General features: G+C 49.5%; 20 non-coding genes across 20 annotated transcripts; all 20 read left to right on the top strand.

Moving 5' to 3' along the window:
• The first annotated feature begins 484 nt into the window (after positions 1–484).
• On the top strand, positions 485–557 carry Trnaa-ugc. Its single transcript has one exon. It is a non-coding gene; the product is annotated as a tRNA-Ala (tRNA).
• A 416-nt stretch (positions 558–973) lies between these two features.
• Trnaa-agc lies at positions 974–1,046 on the top strand. Its single transcript has one exon. It is a non-coding gene; the product is annotated as a tRNA-Ala (tRNA).
• Positions 1,047–2,059: 1,013 nt separating this feature from the next.
• Positions 2,060–2,132, top strand: Trnaa-ugc. Its single transcript has one exon. It is a non-coding gene; the product is annotated as a tRNA-Ala (tRNA).
• A 405-nt stretch (positions 2,133–2,537) lies between these two features.
• Positions 2,538–2,610, top strand: Trnaa-agc. The gene has a single exon. It is a non-coding gene; the product is annotated as a tRNA-Ala (tRNA).
• Positions 2,611–9,545: 6,935 nt separating this feature from the next.
• On the top strand, positions 9,546–9,618 carry Trnaa-agc. Its single transcript has one exon. It is a non-coding gene; the product is annotated as a tRNA-Ala (tRNA).
• Positions 9,619–10,631: 1,013 nt separating this feature from the next.
• On the top strand, positions 10,632–10,704 carry Trnaa-ugc. Its single transcript has one exon. It is a non-coding gene; the product is annotated as a tRNA-Ala (tRNA).
• Positions 10,705–11,109: 405 nt separating this feature from the next.
• Positions 11,110–11,182, top strand: Trnaa-agc. The gene has a single exon. It is a non-coding gene; the product is annotated as a tRNA-Ala (tRNA).
• Positions 11,183–12,195: 1,013 nt separating this feature from the next.
• Positions 12,196–12,268, top strand: Trnaa-ugc. The gene has a single exon. It is a non-coding gene; the product is annotated as a tRNA-Ala (tRNA).
• Positions 12,269–12,673: 405 nt separating this feature from the next.
• Trnaa-agc lies at positions 12,674–12,746 on the top strand. Its single transcript has one exon. It is a non-coding gene; the product is annotated as a tRNA-Ala (tRNA).
• A 1,013-nt stretch (positions 12,747–13,759) lies between these two features.
• Trnaa-ugc lies at positions 13,760–13,832 on the top strand. The gene has a single exon. It is a non-coding gene; the product is annotated as a tRNA-Ala (tRNA).
• A 405-nt stretch (positions 13,833–14,237) lies between these two features.
• On the top strand, positions 14,238–14,310 carry Trnaa-agc. The gene has a single exon. It is a non-coding gene; the product is annotated as a tRNA-Ala (tRNA).
• A 1,013-nt stretch (positions 14,311–15,323) lies between these two features.
• Trnaa-ugc lies at positions 15,324–15,396 on the top strand. The gene has a single exon. It is a non-coding gene; the product is annotated as a tRNA-Ala (tRNA).
• A 405-nt stretch (positions 15,397–15,801) lies between these two features.
• Positions 15,802–15,874, top strand: Trnaa-agc. Its single transcript has one exon. It is a non-coding gene; the product is annotated as a tRNA-Ala (tRNA).
• Positions 15,875–16,887: 1,013 nt separating this feature from the next.
• Positions 16,888–16,961, top strand: Trnaa-ugc. Its single transcript has one exon. It is a non-coding gene; the product is annotated as a tRNA-Ala (tRNA).
• A 1,491-nt stretch (positions 16,962–18,452) lies between these two features.
• Trnaa-ugc lies at positions 18,453–18,525 on the top strand. The gene has a single exon. It is a non-coding gene; the product is annotated as a tRNA-Ala (tRNA).
• A 403-nt stretch (positions 18,526–18,928) lies between these two features.
• Trnaa-agc lies at positions 18,929–19,001 on the top strand. Its single transcript has one exon. It is a non-coding gene; the product is annotated as a tRNA-Ala (tRNA).
• A 1,011-nt stretch (positions 19,002–20,012) lies between these two features.
• On the top strand, positions 20,013–20,085 carry Trnaa-ugc. The gene has a single exon. It is a non-coding gene; the product is annotated as a tRNA-Ala (tRNA).
• A 403-nt stretch (positions 20,086–20,488) lies between these two features.
• Trnaa-agc lies at positions 20,489–20,561 on the top strand. Its single transcript has one exon. It is a non-coding gene; the product is annotated as a tRNA-Ala (tRNA).
• A 1,013-nt stretch (positions 20,562–21,574) lies between these two features.
• On the top strand, positions 21,575–21,647 carry Trnaa-ugc. The gene has a single exon. It is a non-coding gene; the product is annotated as a tRNA-Ala (tRNA).
• A 404-nt stretch (positions 21,648–22,051) lies between these two features.
• Positions 22,052–22,124, top strand: Trnaa-agc. Its single transcript has one exon. It is a non-coding gene; the product is annotated as a tRNA-Ala (tRNA).
• Positions 22,125–22,903: the final 779 nt, after the last annotated feature.

The raw sequence follows: 22,903 nt of genomic DNA, 5'->3' as shown, positions 1-22,903 counted from the left end.
CGTGAGCGTTGCGTGAGCGTCGTGTAAAGTCGGAAAAGTCGTCTGCGTGGGTGAGTGCCATGTTTGGGGAGCGTTTCGTAGTTTGCGCAGTGCAATGGAGACGCGGAAAGTTGTTGTGGCCCAGTCTTTTGCAGTTGGACGACAAGAGTGGTACACAGTAGTAAAGTGCGAGGCAGTGAGTTGGCATGAACAGTCGAGTGCACAATGGGTCTTCAGATGTGCTTGTTACCTCAGGTGCTGTGTGATTGTCGACATGGAGTGAAAACGGAGCAACTTGTGACTGTCCCTTCAATTTAAGACGTTAAAAACGGACGGAATTTGCAGTCGTAATACCAGAGCATCGAAACTACTTGGAACTCTTGCGTATGTGAACGTGTCCGCGCCTTTGTACTCTGGTCCCTTCACCCCTGCAAACCAACCAACCATCGTGTCCGTGCACATAAGAGTAGCAAAGAACGGAGAACAGCGCAGCTTGGTTGTGCTTGGGGGCGTAGCTCAGTTGGTAGAGCGTTCGCTTTGCATGTGAAAGGTCCCGGGTTCAAGCCCCGGCGCCTCCATGTTTTGTGGTCAGTGCGTGGTAAGTGTTGGTCGCGGCGAGCCTAAAGGCACGCAAGATGTTGCAAAGCCAGCGTCACAGACTCGTATACTGACGTAAGGAGAGCAAGACGTAAATGTGAGGACCGGCTGTTGTCGAGGTGTCATCGAGTGCAAATCTGCCTTAGGTATAACGGCCTAACCTCAATGAAGTCTAGAGAGTGGACAACACGTTCGTCTACCCCAGAGCGTTGGCCGAACGCTATTTTCGACGTCGTGCGTGCCACTTTGATTTTGGCCAACTACGATTCGATACAGAATGCAGGAAACCTGAAAGACACCCTCACGGACACATTGAGAGTAGTGTTTGTCAGCGGAATAATGGGAGTGCAAGGGTCTGTGTCATTGATATGGCTGTATGTAGCGCAGTTCGTCAGCAGGGGGCGTAGCTCAGATGGTAGAGCGCTCGCTTAGCATGCGAGAGGTACTGGGATCGATACCCAGCGCCTCCAGAATTTTTAACACACCAACATGCGCACACTGCCATGCAAGTGGAATAATTCACAGCCAGAAAATGTGTCAAGGCAGATACGAGCCAACGATTAGCAGCCACAATTGGCAAGCGTGCTGTAATGCGCACGAAGCACCCTCCTCCCACCACTACACTTAATTTAGAAACAGTACAAGTGTTCCCATAAGATTCTCAAACCTATGTCGCAAAGATCAGCCTTGCGCCGAATTCACAAAAATCCCACTGCACATTCCAATTCTTGACGTGCAGTCGGCTGCTACTGGTGTTGCTAGTTGTGACTGCTGATGACAGATGCCGTAGCAATCAATTCATGGAGTGAGTTGTATGTTTTGCGATACTCTGTCTCTGACAAGCAAGCAGAGGTGACATAGGCGCGAACACAGGAAGCTTGCAGCCCCTCGCTGCCTGCAGACACCGAACAGCCACACTAGGAGGGCGGCCTAAGTCGTAGGCGAAATGTGCTCATTCGCTTGTGTGCGACGTCAAGCTCTAAATAAGGCTGTCACTAGCGTGAGCGTTGCGTGAGCGTCGTGTAAAGTCGGAAAAGTCGTCTGCGTGGGTGAGTGCCATGTTTGGGGAGCGTTTCGTAGTTTGCGCAGTGCAATGGAGACGCGGAAAGTTGTTGTGGCCCAGTCTTTTGCAGTTGGACGACAAGAGTGGTACACAGTAGTAAAGTGCGAGGCAGTGAGTTGGCATGAACAGTCGAGTGCACAATGGGTCTTCAGATGTGCTTGTTACCTCAGGTGCTGTGTGATTGTCGACATGGAGTGAAAACGGAGCAACTTGTGACTGTCCCTTCAATTTAAGACGTTAAAGACGGACGGAATTTGCAGTCGTAATACCAGAGCATCGAAACTACTTGGAACTCTTGCGTATGTGAACGTGTCCGCGCCTTTGTACTCTGGTCCCTTCACCCCTGCAAACCAACCAACCATCGTGTCCGTGCACATAAGAGTAGCAAAGAACGGAGAACAGCGCAGCTTGGTTGTGCTTGGGGGCGTAGCTCAGTTGGTAGAGCGTTCGCTTTGCATGTGAAAGGTCCCGGGTTCAAGCCCCGGCGCCTCCATGTTTTGTGGTAAGTGTTGGTCGCGGCGAGCCTAAAGGCACGCAAGATGTTGCAAAGCCAGCGTCACAGACTCGTATACTGACGTAAGGAGAGCAAGACGTAAATGTGAGGACCGGCTGTTGTCGAGGTGTCATCGAGTGCAAATCTGCCTTAGGTATAACGGCCTAACCTCAATGAAGTCTAGAGAGTGGACAACACGTTCGTCTACCCCAGAGCGTTGGCCGAACGCTATTTTCGACGTCGTGCGTGCCACTTTGATTTTGGCCAACTACGATTCGATACAGAATGCAGGAAACCTGAAAGACACCCTCACGGACACATTGAGAGTAGTGTTTGTCAGCGGAATAATGGGAGTGCAAGGGTCTGTGTCATTGATATGGCTGTATGTAGCGCAGTTCGTCAGCAGGGGGCGTAGCTCAGATGGTAGAGCGCTCGCTTAGCATGCGAGAGGTACTGGGATCGATACCCAGCGCCTCCAGAATTTTTAACACACCAACATGCGCACACTGCCATGCAAGTGGAATAATTCACAGCCAGAAAATGTGTCAAGGCAGATACGAGCCAACGATTAGCAGCCACAATTGGCAAGCGTGCTGTAATGCGCACGAAGCACCCTCCTCCCACCACTACACTTAATTTAGAAACAGTACAAGTGTTCCCATAAGATTCTCAAACCTATGTCGCAAAGATCAGCCTTGCGCCGAATTCACAAAAATCCCACTGCACATTCCAATTCTTGACGTGCAGTCGGCTGCTACTGGTGTTGCTAGTTGTGACTGCTGATGACAGATGCCGTAGCAATCAATTCATGGAGTGAGTTGTATGTTTTGCGATACTCTGTCTCTGACAAGCAAGCAGAGGTGACATAGGCGCGAACACAGGAAGCTTGCAGCCCCTCGCTGCCTGCAGACACCGAACAGCCACACTAGGAGGGCGGCCTAAGTCGTAGGCGAAATGTGCTCATTCGCTTGTGTGCGACGTCAAGCTCTAAATAAGGCTGTCACTAGCGTGAGCGTTGCGTGAGCGTCGTGTAAAGTCGGAAAAGTCGTCTGCGTGGGTGAGTGCCATGTTTGGGGAGCGTTTCGTAGTTTGCGCAGTGCAATGGAGACGCGGAAAGTTGTTGTGGCCCAGTCTTTTGCAGTTGGACGACAAGAGTGGTACACAGTAGTAAAGTGCGAGGCAGTGAGTTGGCATGAACAGTCGAGTGCACAATGGGTCTTCAGATGTGCTTGTTACCTCAGGTGCTGTGTGATTGTCGACATGGAGTGAAAACGGAGCAACTTGTGACTGTCCCTTCAATTTAAGACGTTAAAGACGGACGGAATTTGCAGTCGTAATACCAGAGCATCGAAACTACTTGGAACTCTTGCGTATGTGAACGTGTCCGCGCCTTTGTACTCTGGTCCCTTCACCCCTGCAAACCAACCAACCATCGTGTCCGTGCACATAAGAGTAGCAAAGAACGGAGAACAGCGCAGCTTGGTTGTGCTTGGGGGCGTAGCTCAGTTGGCAGTTCCGCTTGCGACGCCGTGCAGGTCGCACGTGTTGTGCCTTCGCTCCGCAATAGCGTGTGCAAGCTGTGACTACTTTCGTTGTTTACGTTGTTTGCTGGATTTGCTGTCTTGTGTTTCCGTCACTTCACTTCGCTTTTAGTGTTTTGTGTCGTTGTGTGTTAGCGGTCTCGACCGTTTAATAAGTGGATATGTCGTCCAGGTTGTTCCCAAGGAAATGTACTCTGTGTTTCGAATTTGACAAGTCTACACGTCATGTTCAACCGAGTTCCATGGAAGTTCACGATTTCATAGTGGATGTCATTGGTATTACGTCTGACCAGGTTCATACTGCCTATTACGACACAGATCTCTACTGTTTCTTCGTCAAGTTGTTAAACCCTGTGTTACTGGAGAGGATTCTGTTAAAACATGGTAGCAGAGCTGAGTTCCGTCATCGTGACGCCTCGGTGAGTACTGTTCTCATATCCAATGCTGATGTAGAATATAAAAATGTCCGTGTGTACAACCTGCCGCCGGAAGTTGAAAACTGTTATTTACGTGAGATTTTGACGAAGTATGGGGAGGTCAAGCAAATCCGTAACGAACGTTGGTCTAGCCAACATCGGTTACAGTGTTTTAGTGGCGTCCGGTCAGTCGAAATGCACGTCAAGCAAGATATCCCCTCCCATCTTATTGTTTGTGGGTATAAAGTGCATGTCACGTACAGTGGGCAACCAGGCACATGCTTTATTTGTAACGAAACTGGCCACTTGCGTACGAACTGCCCTAAACGTGTCTTTGTTCTCAAAAGTACTTTGGAACAGCGTAGAAAATTGACATTGGCCGATCTTGTTAGGGAGGCCCCAATCACGGACATCGAACGCCCTAGTGATAGTGAAATATTGCCCCCGGAGCCTGGTTTGCCTGTTGCCGACTTTCCACCCTTTCCTTCAAAACCGGTTACCGATCCGCCTGCTTCCAAATCTGACGTGCAGCTGCTGAACCACAAACGTCGACGAACGTGTGATGATGATAGTCCGGACGAAGATCTCCAGGACTTAGAACATGACGTCCCGAAAGAGATGCCGGTTACGGTTACTAACTCACGTTTTTCTGAACCGTCGCACGCAGCTGTCGACGTTGCGGCTATTGACGTCATTCCGAGTGACGTACAGGCAGCTTTGGCATCACAACAGCCGAGCCCGCCGCCTGAAGTCGCGACGTCACCACAGGACGAATCACAACAAGCGCGTGCTCCCGATAAGCATAACGAGGAAGGCAGTATTTGTGTACAAACTGAAGGAAGTCAAAGTCCGTCTACAAACAAACACGAAGTTCGTGCTAGTGACAACAAACAAACTTGTCCACCTTCTGAGTCAGTTCTTTCTGCAGATCAGATGGCTGAGGCGTCACATCACGTTATGGACTGCGAAGTCACTCAGGACCCTCCCACGCCTCCGTCTGCCGATGTGTTCCCTAGCAGAGCACGTAGCAGGACCAAAGTTCAACCGAACGTCAACGCAGTACGGAAGAAAAACAAACCCAACGATACCCAAGTGACTGTTCGTGATCCTCCCGACAATGCAGACCATTCCGAAGTTTCTATGCCCTTGTAATGCGACCAGTGTTGTTTAGTGACCCTTTCCGTACCTCACTGTACTAATGGCACAAGCGTACAAATTCGTCTCCCTGAACATAAATAAGATTCGATCTGATCTCAAAATTGCGGCCCTACAGCAGTTTCTATACGAATCTGACGCTGATATTGTGTTGTTACAGGAAGTTACTGTTTTGAATCTCTTCATCTCTGGTTTTAAAACCATATCAAACGTTGCTCCTGAGGCAAGTACAGGTACCGCACTTTTAATACGGGAAGGTATTCCAGTTGGGGAGATCGAGTTTTTAGATTCCGGTCGAGGAGTGGGCTGTAAAATTTTTGATGTCACCCTTGTTAACTTATATGCCCCGTCAGGCAACAGCAACAAATTCGAACGGTCACGTTTTTGTAAGGAGGATGTTCCGTATCTGTTGCGGGGAAGTCCTCAAAACCTGATAATAGGAGGTGACTTTAACTGTGTTCTACGTAAAAACGATCAGTCCCCTAATTTTAACTACTGTAAAGAACTGCACGAGCTCGTTAAGAATATTAAGCTGAAAGATGCTTGGGAACTGAAGTATCCTACTTTAGTTAAATTCACTTTTTTCACCGTTACTTCATGCAGCCGTCTGGATAGACTTTATCTATCGGACTGTATCAGTGACCGACTCCTAGCGGTTGACGTAATCCCGGCTAGTTTTACCGACCATTGCGCTGTTGCGGCAACAGTTCACTTAAATCGACAGCCTACCAAATTATTTCGTTCCCCGTGGATGTTAAACATATCGCATCTGGCGGACGCTGAATTATTTGACGTTATCAGACATGTGTGGGAAACTTGTTTGCGTTCCATCACTTTTTATCCGACTAAAGCGATGTGGTGGACCACTGTTGCCAAACCAAAGCTTCGAAAAAGTCTCATTTATTATAGTGCTCAGAAAGCACGCGCCTGCAAGAAGACCTTTGAGTTTTACTACACTGTGTTGCGACAATTGTATGATTCATCCACTGCGACCAACACTAACTTTCCATCAATTCAACGTGTCAAGGCTAAACTTGTCAGCTTGAAGCGTCAACAATTGGAAGGTCTGAAAGTTAAATCCAAACCTAAATCTGTTTTAGCCGACGAAATGACATCTATGTACCATTTATTCAAGCATTTATCACGCCGCCGCCGGGCTTTCATTGATGTTTTGGAAAGAGATAATGGGGAATTACTCTCTACTCAAGCGGCCATTATTAGTGAAATTCACCAACATTTCCAACGACTGTATTCCAGTGAGATTGTCAATGAACCTGCTGTCAGTGCAGTGGTCAATGTTTTTGATCGGGCGATTAGTCCTGCTGACAATGTCGACTTTTTATCGGATTTCACTCCCGAGGAAGTTTTAGCCTTGATCTCCAAGTCGCCTTCCTTTAAATCGCCTGGTCCTGATGGTTTGCCCAAGGAATTTTATACCAAATTCTGGAATGTCCTTGGTGGTACTTTTACTGAAATTGTTAATGAAGTCATGAGTGGTGGTCCTCTTCCTGCCGACTTGAAAGTGGGTAGAATTGTTTTAGTCCCGAAGAGAACTGGTCACAAGCGAGTTGATAATCTCCGTCCAATCACATTATTGAACTTTGATTATAAAACGATTGCCCGAGCGATTAATAGCAGAATGACCCCCATCCTTGGAAAAGTTATTCATTCACATCAGTCTTGCCTTCCAGGGAGATCCATTATGACTCCGGTTGCAGAGTACAGAGACGTTATTTCAGTAGCGGCCGTAACCAACATCAAATGTGCTTTCCTTTTTCTTGACTTTTGCAAAGCTTTTGACCGCGTTAGTCATCACTATTTAGAACGCATCCTGCAACGAATTGGACTCGAAGAACGAGCTGTGGCAGTCATTCGGAATATGATAACCGGCATTACTGCTAGGATCACAGTTAACGGTCAGCTGACACAAGCTGTTAGCATACGACGCGGTGTACCGCAAGGCAGTCCGTTGTCGATGTCGCTCTTTGTTTTGTCGCTCGAGCCATTTCTGAAGAGATTGTGTCTCACATTAAGTGGCCTTTCTGTCTTAGGGAGCAATCTTACTGTGAGGGCTTACGCCGATGATGTTGCTGTTATCCTACGTCATGAGTCTGAAGTGGCCCAATTGCGGGCTGAGATTGATACTTACAGCACTGCTTCTGGGGCGAAACTCAGTGAGGGTAAATGTAAGGTTCTACGCTTACGGGGCTTCGAATCTCTTGCTATACCGTGGGCGCAGATCGTCGAACAACATGTTGCTCTGGGTATCATCATCGATAGGTGTCCCTTACGTATGGCAGCTAAAAACTGGAAACTTACTGCCAATCGAATACAGGGAGCTATAGTGGAAAACACATGGCGATCGACCAATATCCTCCAGAAGATCAGGATTTTGAATACCTACATACTCTGTAAAGCTTATTATGTCGCTCAGGTGTTCCCTCTTCCCAAAATGCAAGCCCATAAGATCATGCGTTTGTCCAGCAGGTTTGTGTGGCTCGGTCATATTTTTAAGTTAACCTATACCACACTGTCTAAGTCAGTGCAAGCTGGGGGCCTGCAACTCAATGATATCCGTCGAAAGGCGACAGCACTCTATATAAAACGAACAACTGCGATAATTACCACGATGCCCCATACTATCACATCGAAGTTGTTTCGCATTGTTCGCCCTAAATGTATGAAACCGCCAATTGACATCGGTAAACTCAACTTTCAATTGCAACATGTCGGTGTTTATTACCTCGAAATTAGTTACTTAGGTGACAGTGTTTTCACAAGTCCTTGTCTCACGACAGTGTTCTTACTTGCTCAGTGGCAGAAGTACGAAGCTCCAACTACAATTGAAATGCACTACCCAAGAATCGTCTGGACGGCAGTGTGGACCAATATTACTCTAAAAATTCATTCCTCCGATGTGATTTCCGCCTGGTATAAAGTTGTCCACAATCTTGTTCCAACCAACGAAAAACTCAACCGCATTGGCTTAAGTGCTACTGACAACTGCCTCAAATGTGGATTCGTTGACACTCTGAGGCACAGGTTTACTTGCTGCGGGCATCAGTTCAACTGGCATTGGGTGCGGAAACGATTGGCGCTGCTCACACGTAGCACTGAAAGTCTTTATACAACTGATATCCTCCTGTGGCCTGATACACGGTATTACCCCACAACGAAAAACAATACTGTTATGTGGATGCTGGGTCATTTTGTCAATTACGTCATCACTAACCACGGAGAAGACAATATTACTGCCTTTACTGCTTATATGGAAACGGCATATTGGCGAAGTACCCAGTTCCCGCACATTAAAAGGGATTTTGGAAACATGTTAAAAATACTGTTTGAGAAACAGGGAATTGGGTGATTCTAAAGTCAATCCGCCATTCCTGTTAACATTTCCACGGTGAAGTTCCCAAGTACAAGCGAACACTGAATACTATTTTCGTTATCGTTTCACCTATGGCGCTTGAAGAACATGAGGTTTTCTTTTCTTCCTTATTCCTCATTATTTGTTTTTTGCGGGAAGAGACATTTTTTTTTTTTCCCCTTGTTTTGAGAGAGATTTCTATTTTTCGTTGCACTTATATTACAAAGAAGACGAGGCAATGAACTCCTTGTAATCCGGAAGAACCAGTATTCTTTTTGTGTACTGTTGTACGACGCCAGTGAATCTGGAGACTTTGATTTCTTTTGACTATAGCTGATGAAGCTCGCCAAGGACGGCATTCATGGAGAGCGCAAGGAGGGCTGTAAGGGGAGAAGGGAGGTAACAATTGTAAAAAAAAAAAAAAACAAAAAAAAAAAAAAAAAAAAAAAAAAAAAAAAAAAAAAAAAGTTGGTAGAGCGTTCGCTTTGCATGTGAAAGGTCCCGGGTTCAAGCCCCGGCGCCTCCATGTTTTGTGGTAAGTGTTGGTCGCGGCGAGCCTAAAGGCACGCAAGATGTTGCAAAGCCAGCGTCACAGACTCGTATACTGACGTAAGGAGAGCAAGACGTAAATGTGAGGACCGGCTGTTGTCGAGGTGTCATCGAGTGCAAATCTGCCTTAGGTATAACGGCCTAACCTCAATGAAGTCTAGAGAGTGGACAACACGTTCGTCTACCCCAGAGCGTTGGCCGAACGCTATTTTCGACGTCGTGCGTGCCACTTTGATTTTGGCCAACTACGATTCGATACAGAATGCAGGAAACCTGAAAGACACCCTCACGGACACATTGAGAGTAGTGTTTGTCAGCGGAATAATGGGAGTGCAAGGGTCTGTGTCATTGATATGGCTGTATGTAGCGCAGTTCGTCAGCAGGGGGCGTAGCTCAGATGGTAGAGCGCTCGCTTAGCATGCGAGAGGTACTGGGATCGATACCCAGCGCCTCCAGAATTTTTAACACACCAACATGCGCACACTGCCATGCAAGTGGAATAATTCACAGCCAGAAAATGTGTCAAGGCAGATACGAGCCAACGATTAGCAGCCACAATTGGCAAGCGTGCTGTAATGCGCACGAAGCACCCTCCTCCCACCACTACACTTAATTTAGAAACAGTACAAGTGTTCCCATAAGATTCTCAAACCTATGTCGCAAAGATCAGCCTTGCGCCGAATTCACAAAAATCCCACTGCACATTCCAATTCTTGACGTGCAGTCGGCTGCTACTGGTGTTGCTAGTTGTGACTGCTGATGACAGATGCCGTAGCAATCAATTCATGGAGTGAGTTGTATGTTTTGCGATACTCTGTCTCTGACAAGCAAGCAGAGGTGACATAGGCGCGAACACAGGAAGCTTGCAGCCCCTCGCTGCCTGCAGACACCGAACAGCCACACTAGGAGGGCGGCCTAAGTCGTAGGCGAAATGTGCTCATTCGCTTGTGTGCGACGTCAAGCTCTAAATAAGGCTGTCACTAGCGTGAGCGTTGCGTGAGCGTCGTGTAAAGTCGGAAAAGTCGTCTGCGTGGGTGAGTGCCATGTTTGGGGAGCGTTTCGTAGTTTGCGCAGTGCAATGGAGACGCGGAAAGTTGTTGTGGCCCAGTCTTTTGCAGTTGGACGACAAGAGTGGTACACAGTAGTAAAGTGCGAGGCAGTGAGTTGGCATGAACAGTCGAGTGCACAATGGGTCTTCAGATGTGCTTGTTACCTCAGGTGCTGTGTGATTGTCGACATGGAGTGAAAACGGAGCAACTTGTGACTGTCCCTTCAATTTAAGACGTTAAAGACGGACGGAATTTGCAGTCGTAATACCAGAGCATCGAAACTACTTGGAACTCTTGCGTATGTGAACGTGTCCGCGCCTTTGTACTCTGGTCCCTTCACCCCTGCAAACCAACCAACCATCGTGTCCGTGCACATAAGAGTAGCAAAGAACGGAGAACAGCGCAGCTTGGTTGTGCTTGGGGGCGTAGCTCAGTTGGTAGAGCGTTCGCTTTGCATGTGAAAGGTCCCGGGTTCAAGCCCCGGCGCCTCCATGTTTTGTGGTAAGTGTTGGTCGCGGCGAGCCTAAAGGCACGCAAGATGTTGCAAAGCCAGCGTCACAGACTCGTATACTGACGTAAGGAGAGCAAGACGTAAATGTGAGGACCGGCTGTTGTCGAGGTGTCATCGAGTGCAAATCTGCCTTAGGTATAACGGCCTAACCTCAATGAAGTCTAGAGAGTGGACAACACGTTCGTCTACCCCAGAGCGTTGGCCGAACGCTATTTTCGACGTCGTGCGTGCCACTTTGATTTTGGCCAACTACGATTCGATACAGAATGCAGGAAACCTGAAAGACACCCTCACGGACACATTGAGAGTAGTGTTTGTCAGCGGAATAATGGGAGTGCAAGGGTCTGTGTCATTGATATGGCTGTATGTAGCGCAGTTCGTCAGCAGGGGGCGTAGCTCAGATGGTAGAGCGCTCGCTTAGCATGCGAGAGGTACTGGGATCGATACCCAGCGCCTCCAGAATTTTTAACACACCAACATGCGCACACTGCCATGCAAGTGGAATAATTCACAGCCAGAAAATGTGTCAAGGCAGATACGAGCCAACGATTAGCAGCCACAATTGGCAAGCGTGCTGTAATGCGCACGAAGCACCCTCCTCCCACCACTACACTTAATTTAGAAACAGTACAAGTGTTCCCATAAGATTCTCAAACCTATGTCGCAAAGATCAGCCTTGCGCCGAATTCACAAAAATCCCACTGCACATTCCAATTCTTGACGTGCAGTCGGCTGCTACTGGTGTTGCTAGTTGTGACTGCTGATGACAGATGCCGTAGCAATCAATTCATGGAGTGAGTTGTATGTTTTGCGATACTCTGTCTCTGACAAGCAAGCAGAGGTGACATAGGCGCGAACACAGGAAGCTTGCAGCCCCTCGCTGCCTGCAGACACCGAACAGCCACACTAGGAGGGCGGCCTAAGTCGTAGGCGAAATGTGCTCATTCGCTTGTGTGCGACGTCAAGCTCTAAATAAGGCTGTCACTAGCGTGAGCGTTGCGTGAGCGTCGTGTAAAGTCGGAAAAGTCGTCTGCGTGGGTGAGTGCCATGTTTGGGGAGCGTTTCGTAGTTTGCGCAGTGCAATGGAGACGCGGAAAGTTGTTGTGGGCCAGTCTTTTGCAGTTGGACGACAAGAGTGGTACACAGTAGTAAAGTGCGAGGCAGTGAGTTGGCATGAACAGTCGAGTGCACAATGGGTCTTCAGATGTGCTTGTTACCTCAGGTGCTGTGTGATTGTCGACATGGAGTGAAAACGGAGCAACTTGTGACTGTCCCTTCAATTTAAGACGTTAAAAACGGACGGAATTTGCAGTCGTAATACCAGAGCATCGAAACTACTTGGAACTCTTGCGTATGTGAACGTGTCCGCGCCTTTGTACTCTGGTCCCTTCACCCCTGCAAACCAACCAACCATCGTGTCCGTGCACATAAGAGTAGCAAAGAACGGAGAACAGCGCAGCTTGGTTGTGCTTGGGGGCGTAGCTCAGTTGGTAGAGCGTTCGCTTTGCATGTGAAAGGTCCCGGGTTCAAGCCCCGGCGCCTCCATGTTTTGTGGTAAGTGTTGGTCGCGGCGAGCCTAAAGGCACGCAAGATGTTGCAAAGCCAGCGTCACAGACTCGTATACTGACGTAAGGAGAGCAAGACGTAAATGTGAGGACCGGCTGTTGTCGAGGTGTCATCGAGTGCAAATCTGCCTTAGGTATAACGGCCTAACCTCAATGAAGTCTAGAGAGTGGACAACACGTTCGTCTACCCCAGAGCGTTGGCCGAACGCTATTTTCGACGTCGTGCGTGCCACTTTGATTTTGGCCAACTACGATTCGATACAGAATGCAGGAAACCTGAAAGACACCCTCACGGACACATTGAGAGTAGTGTTTGTCAGCGGAATAATGGGAGTGCAAGGGTCTGTGTCATTGATATGGCTGTATGTAGCGCAGTTCGTCAGCAGGGGGCGTAGCTCAGATGGTAGAGCGCTCGCTTAGCATGCGAGAGGTACTGGGATCGATACCCAGCGCCTCCAGAATTTTTAACACACCAACATGCGCACACTGCCATGCAAGTGGAATAATTCACAGCCAGAAAATGTGTCAAGGCAGATACGAGCCAACGATTAGCAGCCACAATTGGCAAGCGTGCTGTAATGCGCACGAAGCACCCTCCTCCCACCACTACACTTAATTTAGAAACAGTACAAGTGTTCCCATAAGATTCTCAAACCTATGTCGCAAAGATCAGCCTTGCGCCGAATTCACAAAAATCCCACTGCACATTCCAATTCTTGACGTGCAGTCGGCTGCTACTGGTGTTGCTAGTTGTGACTGCTGATGACAGATGCCGTAGCAATCAATTCATGGAGTGAGTTGTATGTTTTGCGATACTCTGTCTCTGACAAGCAAGCAGAGGTGACATAGGCGCGAACACAGGAAGCTTGCAGCCCCTCGCTGCCTGCAGACACCGAACAGCCACACTAGGAGGGCGGCCTAAGTCGTAGGCGAAATGTGCTCATTCGCTTGTGTGCGACGTCAAGCTCTAAATAAGGCTGTCACTAGCGTGAGCGTTGCGTGAGCGTCGTGTAAAGTCGGAAAAGTCGTCTGCGTGGGTGAGTGCCATGTTTGGGGAGCGTTTCGTAGTTTGCGCAGTGCAATGGAGACGCGGAAAGTTGTTGTGGCCCAGTCTTTTGCAGTTGGACGACAAGAGTGGTACACAGTAGTAAAGTGCGAGGCAGTGAGTTGGCATGAACAGTCGAGTGCACAATGGGTCTTCAGATGTGCTTGTTACCTCAGGTGCTGTGTGATTGTCGACATGGAGTGAAAACGGAGCAACTTGTGACTGTCCCTTCAATTTAAGACGTTAAAAACGGACGGAATTTGCAGTCGTAATACCAGAGCATCGAAACTACTTGGAACTCTTGCGTATGTGAACGTGTCCGCGCCTTTGTACTCTGGTCCCTTCACCCCTGCAAACCAACCAACCATCGTGTCCGTGCACATAAGAGTAGCAAAGAACGGAGAACAGCGCAGCTTGGTTGTGCTTGGGGGCGTAGCTCAGTTGGTAGAGCGTTCGCTTTGCATGTGAAAGGTCCCGGGTTCAAGCCCCGGCGCCTCCATGTTTTGTGGTAAGTGTTGGTCGCGGCGAGCCTAAAGGCACGCAAGATGTTGCAAAGCCAGCGTCACAGACTCGTATACTGACGTAAGGAGAGCAAGACGTAAATGTGAGGACCGGCTGTTGTCGAGGTGTCATCGAGTGCAAATCTGCCTTAGGTATAACGGCCTAACCTCAATGAAGTCTAGAGAGTGGACAACACGTTCGTCTACCCCAGAGCGTTGGCCGAACGCTATTTTCGCCGTCGTGCGTGCCACTTTGATTTTGGCCAACTACGATTCGATACAGAATGCAGGAAACCTGAAAGACACCCTCACGGACACATTGAGAGTAGTGTTTGTCAGCGGAATAATGGGAGTGCAAGGGTCTGTGTCATTGATATGGCTGTATGTAGCGCAGTTCGTCAGCAGGGGGCGTAGCTCAGATGGTAGAGCGCTCGCTTAGCATGCGAGAGGTACTGGGATCGATACCCAGCGCCTCCAGAATTTTTAACACACCAACATGCGCACACTGCCATGCAAGTGGAATAATTCACAGCCAGAAAATGTGTCAAGGCAGATACGAGCCAACGATTAGCAGCCACAATTGGCAAGCGTGCTGTAATGCGCACGAAGCACCCTCCTCCCACCACTACACTTAATTTAGAAACAGTACAAGTGTTCCCATAAGATTCTCAAACCTATGTCGCAAAGATCAGCCTTGCGCCGAATTCACAAAAATCCCACTGCACATTCCAATTCTTGACGTGCAGTCGGCTGCTACTGGTGTTGCTAGTTGTGACTGCTGATGACAGATGCCGTAGCAATCAATTCATGGAGTGAGTTGTATGTTTTGCGATACTCTGTCTCTGACAAGCAAGCAGAGGTGACATAGGCGCGAACACAGGAAGCTTGCAGCCCCTCGCTGCCTGCAGACACCGAACAGCCACACTAGGAGGGCGGCCTAAGTCGTAGGCGAAATGTGCTCATTCGCTTGTGTGCGACGTCAAGCTCTAAATAAGGCTGTCACTAGCGTGAGCGTTGCGTGAGCGTCGTGTAAAGTCGGAAAAGTCGTCTGCGTGGGTGAGTGGCATGTTTGGGGAGCGTTTCGTAGTTTGCGCAGTGCAATGGAGACGCGGAAAGTTGTTGTGGCCCAGTCTTTTGCAGTTGGACGACAAGAGTGGTACACAGTAGTAAAGTGCGAGGCAGTGAGTTGGCATGAACAGTCGAGTGCACAATGGGTCTTCAGATGTGCTTGTTACCTCAGGTGCTGTGTGATTGTCGACATGGAGTGAAAACGGAGCAACTTGTGACTGTCCCTTCAATTTAAGACGTTAAAAACGGACGGAATTTGCAGTCGTAATACCAGAGCATCGAAACTACTTGGAACTCTTGCGTATGTGAACGTGTCCGCGCCTTTGTACTCTGGTCCCTTCACCCCTGCAAACCAACCAACCATCGTGTCCGTGCACATAAGAGTAGCAAAGAACGGAGAACAGCGCAGCTTGGTTGTGCTTGGGGGCGTAGCTCAGTTGGTAGAGCGTTCGCTTTGCATGTGAAAGGTCCCGGGTTCAAGCCCCGGCGCCTCCATGTTTTGTGGTAAGTGTTGGTCGCGGCGAGCCTAAAGGCACGCAAGATGTTGCAAAGCCAGCGTCACAGACTCGTATACTGACGTAAGGAGAGCAAGACGTAAATGTGAGGACCGGCTGTTGTCGAGGTGTCATCGAGTGCAAATCTGCCTTAGGTATAACGGCCTAACCTCAATGAAGTCTAGAGAGTGGACAACACGTTCGTCTACCCCAGAGCGTTGGCCGAACGCTATTTTCGCCGTCGTGCGTGCCACTTTGATTTTGGCCAACTACGATTCGATACAGAATGCAGGAAACCTGAAAGACACCCTCACGGACACATTGAGAGTAGTGTTTGTCAGCGGAATAATGGGAGTGCAAGGGTCTGTGTCATTGATATGGCTGTATGTAGCGCAGTTCGTCAGCAGGGGGCGTAGCTCAGATGGTAGAGCGCTCGCTTAGCATGCGAGAGGTACTGGGATCGATACCCAGCGCCTCCAGAATTTTTAACACACCAACATGCGCACACTGCCATGCAAGTGGAATAATTCACAGCCAGAAAATGTGTCAAGGCAGATACGAGCCAACGATTAGCAGCCACAATTGGCAAGCGTGCTGTAATGCGCACGAAGCACCCTCCTCCCACCACTACACTTAATTTAGAAACAGTACAAGTGTTCCCATAAGATTCTCAAACCTATGTCGCAAAGATCAGCCTTGCGCCGAATTCACAAAAATCCCACTGCACATTCCAATTCTTGACGTGCAGTCGGCTGCTACTGGTGTTGCTAGTTGTGACTGCTGATGACAGATGCCGTAGCAATCAATTCATGGAGTGAGTTGTATGTTTTGCGATACTCTGTCTCTGACAAGCAAGCAGAGGTGACATAGGCGCGAACACAGGAAGCTTGCAGCCCCTCGCTGCCTGCAGACACCGAACAGCCACACTAGGAGGGCGGCCTAAGTCGTAGGCGAAATGTGCTCATTCGCTTGTGTGCGACGTCAAGCTCTAAATAAGGCTGTCACTAGCGTGAGCGTTGCGTGAGCGTCGTGTAAAGTCGGAAAAGTCGTCTGCGTGGGTGAGTGGCATGTTTGGGGAGCGTTTCGTAGTTTGCGCAGTGCAATGGAGACGCGGAAAGTTGTTGTGGCCCAGTCTTTTGCAGTTGGACGACAAGAGTGGTACACAGTAGTAAAGTGCGAGGCAGTGAGTTGGCATGAACAGTCGAGTGCACAATGGGTCTTCAGATGTGCTTGTTACCTCAGGTGCTGTGTGATTGTCGACATGGAGTGAAAACGGAGCAACTTGTGACTGTCCCTTCAATTTAAGACGTTAAAAACGGACGGAATTTGCAGTCGTAATACCAGAGCATCGAAACTACTTGGAACTCTTGCGTATGTGAACGTGTCCGCGCCTTTGTACTCTGGTCCCTTCACCCCTGCAAACCAACCAACCATCGTGTCCGTGCACATAAGAGTAGCAAAGAACGGAGAACAGCGCAGCTTGGTTGTGCTTGGGGGCGTAGCTCAGTTGGTAGAGCGTTCGCTTTGCATGTGAAAGGTCCCGGGGTTCAAGCCCCGGCGCCTCCATGTTTTGTGGTAAGTGTTGGTCGCGGCGAGCCTAAAGGCACGCAAGATGTTGCAAAGCCAGCGTCACAGACTCGTATACTGACGTAAGGAGAGCAAGACGTAAATGTGAGGACCGGCTGTTGTCGAGGTGTCATCGAGTGCAAATCTGCCTTAGGTATAACGGCCTAACCTCAATGAAGTCTAGAGAGTGGACAACACGTTCGTCTACCCCAGAGCGTTGGCCGAACGCTATTTTCGCCGTCGTGCGTGCCACTTTGATTTTGGCCAACTACGATTCGATACAGAATGCAGGAAACCTGAAAGGACACCCTCACGGACACATTGAGAGTAGTGTTTGTCAGCGGAATAATGGGAGTGCAAGGGTCTGTGTCATTGATATGGCTGTATGTAGCGCAGTTCGTCAGCAGGGGGGCGTAGCTCAGATGGTAGAGCGCTCGCTTAGCATGCGAGAGGTACTGGATCGATACCCAGCGCCTCCAGAATTTTTAACACACCAACATGCGCACACTCGCCATGCAAGTGGAATAATTCACAGCCAGAAAATGTGTCAAGGCAGATACGAGCAACGATTAGCAGCCACAATTGGCAAGCGTGCTGTAATGCGCACGAAGCACCCTCCTCCCACCACTACACTTAATTTAGAAACAGTACAAGTGTTCCCATAAGATTCTCAAACCTATGTCGCCAAAGATCAGCCTTGCGCCGAATTCACAAAAATCCCCACTGCACATTCCAATTCTTGACGTGCAGTCGGCTGCTACTGGTGTTGCTAGTTGTGACTGCTGATGACAGATGCCGTAGCAATCAATTCATGGAGTGAGTTGTATGTTTTGCGATACTCTGCTCTGACAAGCAAGCAGAGGTGACATAGGCGCGAACACAGGAAGCTTGCAGCCCCTCGCTGCCTGCAGACACCGAACAGCCACACTAGGAGGGCGGCCTAAGTCGTAGGCGAAATTGCTCATTCGCTTGTGTGCGACGTCAAGCTCTAAATAAGGGCTGTCACTAGCGTGAGCGTTGCGTGAGCGTCGTGTAAAGTCGGAAAAGTCGTCTGCGTGGGTGAGTGCCATGTTTGGGGAGCGTTTCGTAGTTGCGCAGTGCAATGAGACGCGGAAAGTTGTTGTGGGCCAGTCTTTGCAGTTGGACGACAAGAGTGGTACACAGTAGTAAAGTGCGAGGCAGTGAGTTGGGCATGAACAGTCGATGCACAATGGGTCTTCAGATGTGCTTGTTACCTCAGGTGCTGTGTGATTGTCGACATGGAGTGAAAACGAGCAACTTGTGACTGTCCCCTTCAATTTAAGACGTTAAAAACGGACGGAATTTGCAGTCGTAATACCAGAGCATCGAAACTACTTGGAACTCTTGCGTATGTGAACGTGTCCGCGCCTTTGTACTCTGGTCCCTTCACCCCCTGCAAACCAACCAACCATCGTGTCCGTGCACATAAGAGTAGCAAAGAACGGAGAACAGCGCAGCTTGGTTGTGCTTGGGGGCGTAGCTCAGTTGGTAGAGCGTTCGCTTTGCATGTGAAAGGTCCCGGGTTCAAGCCCCGGCGCCTCCATGTTTTGTGGTAAGTGTTGGTCGCGGCGAGCCTAAAGGCACGCAAGATGTTGCAAAGCCAGCGTCACAGACTCGTATACTGACGTAAGGAGAGCAAGACTAAATGTGAGGACCGGCTGTTGTCGAGGTGTCATCGAGTGCAAATCTCCTTAGGTATAACGGCCTAACCTCAATGAAGTCTAGAGAGTGGACAACACGTTCGTCTACCCCAGAGCGTTGGCCGAACGCTATTTCGCCGTCGTGCGTGCCACTTTGATTTTGGCCAACTACGATTCGATACAGAATGCAGGAAACCTGAAAGACACCCTCACGGAGCACATTGAGAGTAGTGTTTGTCAGCGGAATAATGGGAGTGCAAGGGTCTGTGTCATTGATATGGCTGTAGTTAGCGCAGTTCGTCAGCAGGGGGCGTAGCTCAGATGGTAGAGCGCTCGCTTAGCATGCGAGAGGTACTGGGATCGATACCCAGCGCCTCCAGAATTTTTAACACACCAACATGCGCACACTGCCATGCAAGTGGAATAATTCACACGCAGAAAATGTGTCAAGGCAGATACGAGCAACGATTAGCAGCCACGAATTGGCAAGCGTGCTGTAATGCGCACGAAGCACCCTCCTCCCACCACTACACTTAATTTAGAAACAGTACAAGTGTTCCCATAAGATTCTCAAACCTATGTCGCAAAGATCAGCCTTGCGCCGAATTCACAAAAATCCCACTGCACATTCCAATTCTTGACGTGCAGTCGGCTGCTACTGGTGTGCTAGTTGTGACTGCTGATGACAGATGCCGTAGCAATCAATTCATGGAGTGAGTTGTATGTTTTGCGATACTCTGTCTCTGACAAGCAAGCAGAGGTGACATAGGGCGGAACACAGGAAGCTTGCAGCCCCTCGCTGCCTGCAGACACCGAACAGCCACACTAGGAGGGCGGGCGCTAAGTCGTAGGCGAAATGTGCTCATTCGCTTGTGTGCGACGTCAAGCTCTAAATAAGGCTGTCACTAGCGTGAGCGTTGCGTGAGCGTCGTGTAAGTCGGAAAAGTCGTCTGCGTGGGTGAGTGCCATGTTTGGGGAGCGTTTCGTAGTTTGCGCAGTGCAATGGAGACGCGGGAAAGTTGTTGTGGGCCAGTCTTTTGCAGTTGGACGACAAGAGTGGTACACAGTAGTAAAGTGCGAGGCAGTGAGTTGGCATGAACAGTCGAGTGCACAATGGGTCTTCAGATGTGCTTGTTACCTCAGGTGCTGTGTGATTGTCGACATGGAGTGAAAACGGAGCAACTTGTGACTGTCCCTTCAATTTAAGACGTTAAAAACGGACGGAATTTGCAGTCGTAATACCAGAGCATCGAAACTACTTGGAACTCTTGCGTATGTGAACGGTCCGCGCCTTTGTACTCTGGTCCCTTCACCCCTGCAAACCAACCAACCATCGTGTCCGTCGACATAAGAGTAGCAAAGAACGAGAACAGCGCAGCTGGTTGTGCTTGGGGGCGTAGCTCAGTTGGTAGAGCGTTCGCTTTGCATGTGAAAGGTCCCGGGTTCAAGCCCCGGCGCCTCCATGTTTTGTGGTAAGTGTGGTCGCGGCGAGCCTAAAGGCACGCAAGATGTTGCAAAGCCAGCGTCACAGACTCGTATACTGACGTAAGGAGAGCAAGACGTAAATGTGAGGACCGCTGTTGTCGAGGTGTCATCGAGTGCAAATCTGCCTTAGGTATAACGGCCTAACCTCAATGAAGTCTAGAGAGTGGGACAACACGTTCGTCTACCCCCAGAGCGTTGGCCGAACGCTATTTTCGCCGTCGTGCGTGCCACTTTGATTTTGGCCAACTACGATTCGATACAGAATGCAGGAAACCTGAAAGACACCCTCACGGACACATTGAGAGTAGTGTTTGTCAGCGGAATAATGGAGTGCAAGGGTCTGTGTCATTGATATGGCTGTATGTAGCGCAGTTCGTCAGCAGGGGCGTAGCTCAGATGGTAGAGCGCTCGCTTAGCATGCGAGAGGTACTGGGATCGATACCCAGCGCCTCCAGAATTTTTAACACACCAACATGCGCACACTGCCATGCAAGTGGAATAATTCACAGCCAGAAAATGTGTCAAGGCAGATACGAGCCAACGATTAGCAGCCACAATTGGCAAGCGTGCTGTAATGCGCACGAAGCACCCTCCTCCCACCACTACACTTAATTTAGAAACAGTACAAGTGTTCCCATATGATTCTCAAACCTATGTCGCAAAGATCAGCCTTGCGCCGAATTCACAAAAATCCCACTGCACATTCCAATTCTTGACGTGCAGTCGGCTGCTACTGGTGGTTGCTAGTTGTGACTGCTGATGACAGATGCCGTAGCAATCAATTCATGGAGTGAGTTGTATGTTTTGCGATACTCTGTCTCTGACAAGCAAGCAGAGGTGACATAGGCGCGAACACAGGAAGCTTGCAGCCCCTCGCTGCCTGCAGACACCGAACAGCCACACTAGGAGGGCGGCCTAAGTCGTAGGCGAAATGTGCTCATTCGCTGTGTGCGACGTCAAGCTCTAAATAAGGCTGTCACTAGCGTGAGCGTTGCGTGAGCGTCGTGTAAAGTCGGAAAAGTCGTCTGCGTGGGTGAGTGCCATGTTTGGGGAGCGTTTCGTAGTTTGCGCAGTGCAATGGAGACGCGGAAAGTTGTTGTGGCCCAGTCTTTTGCAGTTGGACGACAAGAGTGGTACACAGTAGTAAAGTGCGAGGCAGTGAGTTGGCATGAACAGTCGAGTGCACAATGGGTCTTCAGATGTGCTTGTTACCTCAGGTGCTGTGTGATTGTCGACATGGAGTGAAAACGGAGCAACTTGTGACTGTCCCTTCAATTTTAGACGTTAAAAACGGACGGAATTTGCAGTCGTAATACCAGAGCATCGAAACTACTTGGAACTCTTGCGTATGTGAACGTGTCCGCGCCTTTGTACTCTGGTCCCTTCACCCCTGCAAACCAACCAACCATCGTGTCCGTGCACATAAGAGTAGCAAAGAACGGAGAACAGCGCAGCTTGGTTGTGCTTGGGGGCGTAGCTCAGTTGGTAGAGCGTTCGCTTTGCATGTGAAAGGTCCCGGGTTCAAGCCCCGGCGCCTCCATGTTTTGTGGTAAGTGTTGGTCGCGGCGAGCCTAAAGGCACGCAAGATGTTGCAAAGCCAGGCTCACAGACTCGTATACTGACGTAAGGAGAGCAAGACGTAAATGTGAGGACCGGCTGTTGTCGAGGTGTCATCGAGTGCAAATCTGCCTTAGGTATAACGGCCTAACCTCAATGAAGTCTAGAGAGTGGACAACACGTTCGTCTACCCCAGAGCGTTGGCCGAACGCTATTTTCGACGTCGTGCGTGCCACTTTGATTTTGGCCAACTACGATTCGATACAGAATGCAGGAAACCTGAAAGACACCCTCACGGACACATTGAGAGTAGTGTTTGTCAGCGGAATAATGGGAGTGCAAGGGTCTGTGTCATTGATATGCTGTATGTAGCGCAGTTCGTCAGCAGGGGGCGTAGCTCAGATGGTAGAGCGCTCGCTTAGCATGCGAGAGGTACTGGGATCGATACCCAGCGCCTCCAGAATTTTTAAACACACCAACATGCGCACACTGCCATGCAAGTGGAATAATTCACAGCCAGAAAATGTGTCAAGGCAGATACGAGCCAACGATTAGCAGCCACAATTGGCAAGCGTGCTGTAATGCGCACGAAGCACCCTCCCTCCCACCACTACACTTAATTTAGAAAACAGTACAAGTGTTCCCATAAGATTCTCAAACCTATGTCGCAAAGATCAGCCTTGCGCCGAATTCACCAAAAATCCCACTGCACATTCCAATTCTTGACGTGCAGTCGGCTGCTACTGGTGTTGCTAGTTGTGACTGCTGATGACAGATGCCGTAGCAATCAATTCATGGAGTGAGTTGTATGTTTTGCGATACTCTGTCTCTGACAAGCAAGCAGAGGTGACATAGGCGCGAACACAGGAAGCTTGCAGCCCCTCGCTGCCTGCAGACACCGAACCAGCCACACTAGGGAGGGCGGCCTAAGTCGTAGGCGAAATGTGCTCATTCGCTTGTGTGCGACGTCAAGCTCTAAATAAGGCTGTCACTAGCGTGAGCGTTGCGTGAGCGTCGTGTAAAGTCGGAAAAGTCGTCTGCGTGGGTGAGTGCCATGTTTGGGGAGCGTTTCGTAGTTTGCGCAGTGCAATGGAGACGCGGAAAGTTGTTGTGGGCCAGTCTTTTGCAGTTGGACGACAAGAGTGGTACACAGTAGTAAAGTGCTGAGGCAGGTGAGTTGGCATGAACAGTCGAGTGCACAATGGGTCTTCAGATGTGCTTGTTACCTCAGGTCTTGTG

Source organism: Schistocerca americana, unplaced genomic scaffold (genome assembly GCF_021461395.2).
Source record: "Schistocerca americana isolate TAMUIC-IGC-003095 unplaced genomic scaffold, iqSchAmer2.1 HiC_scaffold_305, whole genome shotgun sequence".
Taxonomy (NCBI): Eukaryota; Metazoa; Arthropoda; class Insecta; order Orthoptera; family Acrididae; genus Schistocerca; species Schistocerca americana.
The sequence above is the reverse complement of the archived record's forward strand: the minus strand, read 5'-3'. Positions and strand labels throughout refer to the sequence as shown.